Raw genomic sequence first — 7,318 nt, forward strand, 5'->3', positions numbered from 1 at the left:
TAAATAACATATTTATCATTAATTACTTTCCACCATAATTTGACAAGTCTTTGCATGAAAAATGGGGAGTAATAGAATGTAAAAATATACTTGCAAGAGTTACTTCACAATTATGTTTTTTTTCACAAGTTATAACCATTATTAATTTAGCATTGACCATGTAACTTAATTATATATATGTAATTCTTCAAAACAAAATTACAATATAATAAATTGAATTTTATTATTTTTATTACTTTTAATTTTTTATTATTAAACGAGCAAGACTTAAATATTTGCAAAGACTACAACATTAAATTTTTATTATTTTTTAGTTAAAAGTACATATATAAATGTTAAATATTTATCTTAACACAATAATAAAGTTATAGTTAAATATGTTAGTGAATAAAATAATTTTTGTTTGTAAAATTAAATTTAATAATTAAATTTTTTTTATCTTCTTCTTCACTTAATTTCTATCTCCATATATCACAAAAATTCATGACATATTTTTTTAATAATAATTTTAAACTTTGCTATTTATTATGTAAACATACACTCCAAAACAAAAAACGAAGTGTTTCACCCATATACCATCAGACAAATAGTAAGATTACTAACCTGCCTATAAAACGTTTAAAACATGTATATACAAACATATCCTCTAGACTGAATGACTAGCGAGGAAGTGGATTGATAGTTTGACATTTGGATCAAAGTCCGTTGCGTGGCAGAGAAAGGGACAAAATTAAAGAATTATGGGCCATCATTGTCGCGATTGTAGAGTATCTTGGAATTAGATAAACGGACAAAAGTGACATCAAACAATTTAAGTTGTTGAAATATGTAACGAACCTAAAGTCAAAAGAAAAGAAACTTGAGCAGTGAAGTGGTGGAGTCCTCCTTTCCTGCTCTTCCCTGTAAGTAATTAAATAAAACATGTCAGAAGCTTCACAAATCTATTGGTTCAAAGAAGAAATTTTTATTGTTGCTCCTCCTGCCAACTTGGAATGAACTCCCACATTAACGCCTCCTCAATCGACGGGATTTTCTCCAAATTTAGGAGGTTGTTGTCTTCAAACAGATTCTCCCAAAACCCCAAGTCCTGCACCTTGGAGATCTGCCCATGGTCACATGCCCACTGCGTCTCTGAAACTGAAGACGATCGTGATGGCGATGTTGGCTTCTCCCTCGCTCTATTCTTATTAATTGTGATATTCTGTAGAGAGGGCAAAGTTGAAGGGATTTCGTCCAAGGCATATTTGGCAGCAACAATCTGAATTTGCTGACGAGAAAGTGAAGATTTGGACGGAATGGCGGGCACGGAATGGGGGAAGTTGAATTTGGCGTTGGGCGTCTCAGGCAATACGCTGCAGCGTCGTAAGCACGGGCAGCCTGCTCAACTATGTTGTATGACCCCAGCCATATCTTCTCTCTGGTTTTGGGCATCCGAATGTCAGACACCCAATTCCCCCATTTTCGCATTTTGATTCCCTTAAATTGGTGGAGATCTTGATCGCCATCTTCGTCTGATGGAGACTGGGAGTACACTTTATCCATAACTAGCGATTCAATGTCAACACTGTGCGGTTAGAGGGAAAACAGTGAATCACACTGTAATATATGTTGCAGAGTGTTTATGCTAAAAGGTAGAGAAGTAGAGTTTGGTAATTGGCGAAGTGAAAATATCAAATCAAATGAAATCAAATGAAGATGTATGGTGTGTTAGCTCCCTTTACGGCTCCTTTTATAGCTGCTAATGATTTGGAAACCGTTTTTCACCGATTCCAATAATTAAGGAAACCATCTGTCGTTGATTAATTTCTTGTTAGGAGCTCTTGGAGTGGTCCATTACTCCCTCTGCAGTTCTCTACTATGTTCTATGGAACACTTGACACATAACCAACAAAGGCTTGATGGAAGCTTGGAAAAACATACTTCTGTTTGGCCCCCAAGCTCACTACTCAACCCCTTCAGCTTTACACCATCAAATTAGAATGAGCAGAGCTTGGAAGTGCCACACAGATGAGAGATTTTACTTGAATTTTGTAAATCTAAGGGAAGTGTTTGCAAAGTTGTGTTTGGGATTCAGTCGTCTGAATTACAATGAAAGAGAACCCATGTAATTCGTCCACACCTTAGTGGGCATTATAAGTTTGAGATCTCGGCCTCCATTTCTTTGCAGTAGGTGCCTAGAGTGAAGGTTTCAATATTTCCCTGAAAAACTGAAAAATTGGGTGTTTTTTTTTCCATAGAAATTCTGTGCGATAAAGCAAATTTTTTAGTATAAAATCTGCCAATTTGAAGCTGCTTCAACTCAAGATTGAATTGGAGCTCATAGGCTACATGGACTACCAGTTTTGATCGAGTCAACGCTATCGTAAACACATCATAAAACAAAAAGGGAAGTGGACTACCTCAAGTGTCGCGTAAAGCCTGGTATCAGAGTGTGAGTAGCATCAATGGCCGGAGGTATCATTTATTGGGTATTAAAGTTTTTCGATTCTTTTAAGTGTTTATTCTACATTATAGAATCATTATTATGCTTACATTTGGTATTGGAACAATTTTTATTTTTGCCTTGGTGTTTATAGACATGCTTTGTTTGGGTAAATGCCATATTTTGAGAATTTTCTGAATTAAGACATTTATTTGGAAATATGTCTAATTTTTGCTCAACTTTTATGCTTATAATATTTATTTGGTTTAATTATATGCAATATCGATAATTGTTGCGCAAATTCATTTATGGAAATTATCATTATTCTCCTATCAAACTAATTTTTATGCATAAAATAAATAAAAGAAATAATGTCTAGTGATGCATATAATTTTTAATTGATCAGAGAAAAGCCATAGCATCTCTCTCTCTCTCTCTCTCTCTCTATATATATATATATATATATGATATGATTAAGATCACATAAAGAATATTTAGACATTAATTGTAATTAATTATACTAGATATAATAATTTTTTTCCAACATGAATTTTTATTATATTTATATATAATTAATTAGGATAAAATATCAAAGTATTCATAACTTACCCACAAGAATTATGAATTAATAGCTTTATCATAAAGTTCAAATCTAAGATAGAATTTATATCAAATTATAATCATAATATACCTTTTAGAATTATGAACAAAGTGAATAATTTGATAAATTCTATCATAAAGAATAATTGAATCTGCTTGAATTGAAAATTTAGTCCACAGACAATTTTTATGTCATTAGATTCAAATTTAAGCATGAAATTTTATTTTTAGGCCTCAAATTTAACATAAGCATGTGATCTTTAATTTTATGGAGTTGTACAACCTGCAAATTTCTCTAAAATTCTTTGTGATATCCCTGAACTTAAGGGAGATAACTATAAGGTCTGGAAGGACAAAGTTCTCCTTCATTTGGGGTGGATGGACATAGACTATGTTATTAGAAAAGATGAACCATCGACACTCACTAATACCAACACTGTAGTGGACATCACGCTCTATGAACGATGGGAGCGATCTAATCGTCTAAGCATGATGTTCATTAAGACTAAAATTTGAGCTGGTATTCGTGGTTCCGTTGATCAACATGAAAAGGTATGAGACTTGCTGAAAGCCATTGATAATCAATTCGTCACTTCAGACAAGGCACTAGCAAACACCCTAATCATGAAGTTCTCATCCCTAAGGCTCATCAGTGTGAATGGTGTACGCGAGCACATCATGCAAATGAGGGACACTGTGGCTCAATTGAAGAAACTCGAGATTGAAATATCAAAGTCTTTCCTAGTGCACTACATCCTAAACATGCTTTCACACCAATACGGACCCTTCAAAATTTCATACAACACACATAAGGATAAATGGTCAATTAATGAACTCATGACCATGTGTGTTCAAGAAGAAGGGAGACTGGGGATGGAACTAGGAGAAAGTGCAATGCTGGCAACACGTGGAAAGGGAAAATCTCAAGCCATTCAGAAAGGGAAAGGTAAAGTACCTCCTCAAGCCGATATTTAGAAGGATTCCAAGTGTTTCTTCTGTAAAAAGAAGGGACACATGAAGAAGGAATGCGCCAAATTTCAGAAATGGCTTGCAGACAAAGGTAATCCAATCTCGTTTGTTTATTATGAATCTAATATGGTTAATTTCAATATTAACACCTGGTGGATTGATTCTGGATCAACAATTCACATTTCAAATTCCTTGCAGAGTTTGCAAAACCTAAGGAACCCAATGGGAAGTGAGCAAAGCATCTTATCAGGAAACAAGATGGGCTCGCATGTGGAAGCTATAGGACTATTTCACTTTATATAGTGGCTTTGTTTTAGAATTAGAAAATACCTTTTATGTTCCAAGTTTTTCTAGAAACTTGATTTCAGTTTCAAGGCTTGTACCTTTTGGATATTCCTTTAACTTTTCATAAACATCCTTCAGTTTATTTTATAAATTTGATTGTTTTTGGAATGGTATTTTTTCTAATGGTCATTACTACATTAATTTACAAAACAATGTCACTTACGATTCAATGCATGTTCACACTGGCACTGTAATATGTGTTATTAATGAAGATTCCTCTAAATTATGGCACCGAAGATTAGGTCATATCTCCATAGAAAGAATTAAAAGATTGGTAAATGAAGGGGTACTTAATACTCTAGATTTTATTGATTTTTAGACTTGTGTGGACTGCATAAAAGGAAAGCAGACCAACAAGTCAAAGAAAGGTTCCAATAGGAGTTAAGACATATTAGAGATCATACATATTGATATATGTAGTCCAGACATGGATTCGCATGGTTAGATATACTTCATCTCTTTTATAGATGATTACTCACAATATATGTACCTCTACATGCTTTATAAAAAGAATGAAGCATTAGATGCCATTAAGATCTTTAAGGCTGAAGTAGAGAAACAATGCAGCAATAAAATTAAGATCGTGAGATCAGATAGAAGTGGAGAATATTATGGTAGATACATAGAAGATAGACAAGCACCTGGCCCATTCGCAAAATTTTCAAGAGCATGGGATTGTTGCCCAATACACCATGCCTGGTTCACCCGACCAGAACGGTGTAGCAGAAAGAAGAAACCAAACATTATTGGACATGGTGCGGAGTATGCTTAGTAGCTCCAATCTTCCTAAATCCTTGTGGAATGAAGCACTTAAGACGACAGTGTATATATTAGACAGGGTTCCAACCAAGGTTGTTCCTAAAATGCCATTTGAATTATGGAAAGGTTGGAAATCAAGTTTGCGACATATGTGCATTTGGGGATGCCCGTCTGAAGTGAAAATACATAATCCACAAGAGAAGAAGCTAAACCCAAGGACCATTAGTGGGTATTTCATTAGATACGCTGAAATGTCTAAAGGTTACAGATTTTATTGTCCATCTCACAACACTAGGATTGTGGAATCAAGAAATGCAAAGTTTCTTGAAAATGACTTGATTAGTGGGAGCAATCAAACTAGGAACATAGTTTCTGAGAAGGATCATTTAGAATCTCAACCTTCCACCTCAAGTGATAGATTGGTTATTGTTCATAGCACCACTCAAGTACAAACTGGTATTGAACAACCAATTGTTGAAGTTCCACAAGCTGCTGAAGACATTCTAGTAGATTAGGTAGTTCGAGAGTTGCGAAGAATTTTTGAATAACAAGTTGAACCACATACTTCTCAGGAAGATGATGGTACAACATTAAGAAGATCTATTAGACCAAAGATATCAGCAATTCCTAATGATTATGTTATGTATTTTCAAGAATCTGACTACAACATTGGAGCCGAAAATGATCCCGAGTCTTTTTCACAAGCCATGAGTTGCAAAGAATCAGAATTATGGTACGATGCCATGAAGGAAGAGATGAATTCTATAAAGAGTAACGATGTCTGGGATCTTGTTGAGTTGCCTAATGGTGCAAAAGCCATTGGATGTAAATGGGTCTTTAAGACAAAGAAAAACTCATTGGGCAACATTGAGAGATACAAGGCAAGACTTGTTGCTAAGGGATTCACTCAGAAAGAAGGAATCGACTACACGGGGAATTTCTCTCTTGTATCTAAGAAAGATTCCTTGCATGTTATTATGGCATTAGTAGCCCGTGTTGAATTGGAGTTGCAACAAATGGATGTGAAAACGGCATTTCTCAATGGAGATCTAGAGGAGGAGGTTTACATGAAACAGCTTGAAGGATTCCCCTCTAGTGATGGTGAGCAATTGGTTTGCAAACTCAAGAAATGATTATACGGTTTAAAACAAGCATCCTGCCAATCGTATTTGAAATTCCATAATGTAATTTCTTATTTCGATTTTGTAGAAAATATTATAGATCAATGTATATACTTGAAAGTCAGTGGGAGTAAAATCTGTTTTCTTGTTTTATATGTAGATGACATTTTGCTAGCAACCAATGATAAGGGTTTGCTGCATGAGGTGAAACAATTCCTCTCTAAAAATTTCGATATGAAGGATATGGGTGAGGCATATTATGTCATTGGAATTAAGATCCATAGAGACAGATTTCGAGGCATCTTGGGTCTCAGAAATCCTATATTAATAAAATATTAGAAAGATTTCGGATGAAGGATTGTTCACCAAGTATAGATCTCATTGTGAAGGGTGATAGGTTCAATTTGAACCAATGCCCGAAGAACGATTTTGAAAGGGAACAAATGAAGAACATTCCATAGGATTCTGCTGTCGGAAACCTAATATGCTCAGGTCTGCACAAGACCTGACATTGCATTTGTTGTGGGAATGTTGGGACGATATCAGATTGATCCAGGTTTAGACCACTAGAGAGTTGCAAAGAAAGTAATGAGGTATCTTCAAGGAACCAAAAACTACATGCTTATGTATAGACGGACGGACAATTTGGAAGTAATTGGCTATTCAGATTCTGACTTTGCTGGATGTGTTGATTCATGCAAATCAACATCAGGATACATTTCTATGATGGCCAGTGGCACTGTATAATGGGGGGGTGCCAAACAGAGCTTGATTGCCACTTCCACTATGGAAGCTGAGTTCGTCTCCTGTTTTGAGGCTACTTTACATGGTGTATCTCTGAGCCATTGAGAATGTATTGCAACGATTCAGCTATTGTTTTTATAGCTAAAAACAACAAAAGTAAGAGTTGAAATAAACACATTGACATTAAGTGTTTAGCTGTAAGAGAACATGTTAAAGAAAATAAAGTGGTCATTGAGAACGTCAGCATTGAGTTGATGATCGTTGATCCTTTGGCTAAGGGCATGCCACCATTGAAATTGAAGGATCATGTAATGAATATGGGACTTGGTTCCATTATGTAGTTTCTCATTGTATGGAC

General features: G+C 35.1%; 1 pseudogene; it reads right to left on the minus strand.

The window, feature by feature from the left end:
* Positions 1-964: 964 nt before the first annotated feature.
* LOC149176292 (ethylene-responsive transcription factor ERF015-like) lies at positions 965-1,467 on the minus strand (annotated as a pseudogene).
* Positions 1,468-7,318: the final 5,851 nt, after the last annotated feature.

The sequence above is a fragment of the Pinus tabuliformis genome, chromosome 4_1 (assembly GCF_031772625.1).
Source record: "Pinus tabuliformis cultivar Carrire ecotype Pingquan chromosome 4_1, CPIR1, whole genome shotgun sequence".
Taxonomy (NCBI): domain Eukaryota; kingdom Viridiplantae; phylum Streptophyta; class Pinopsida; order Pinales; family Pinaceae; genus Pinus; species Pinus tabuliformis.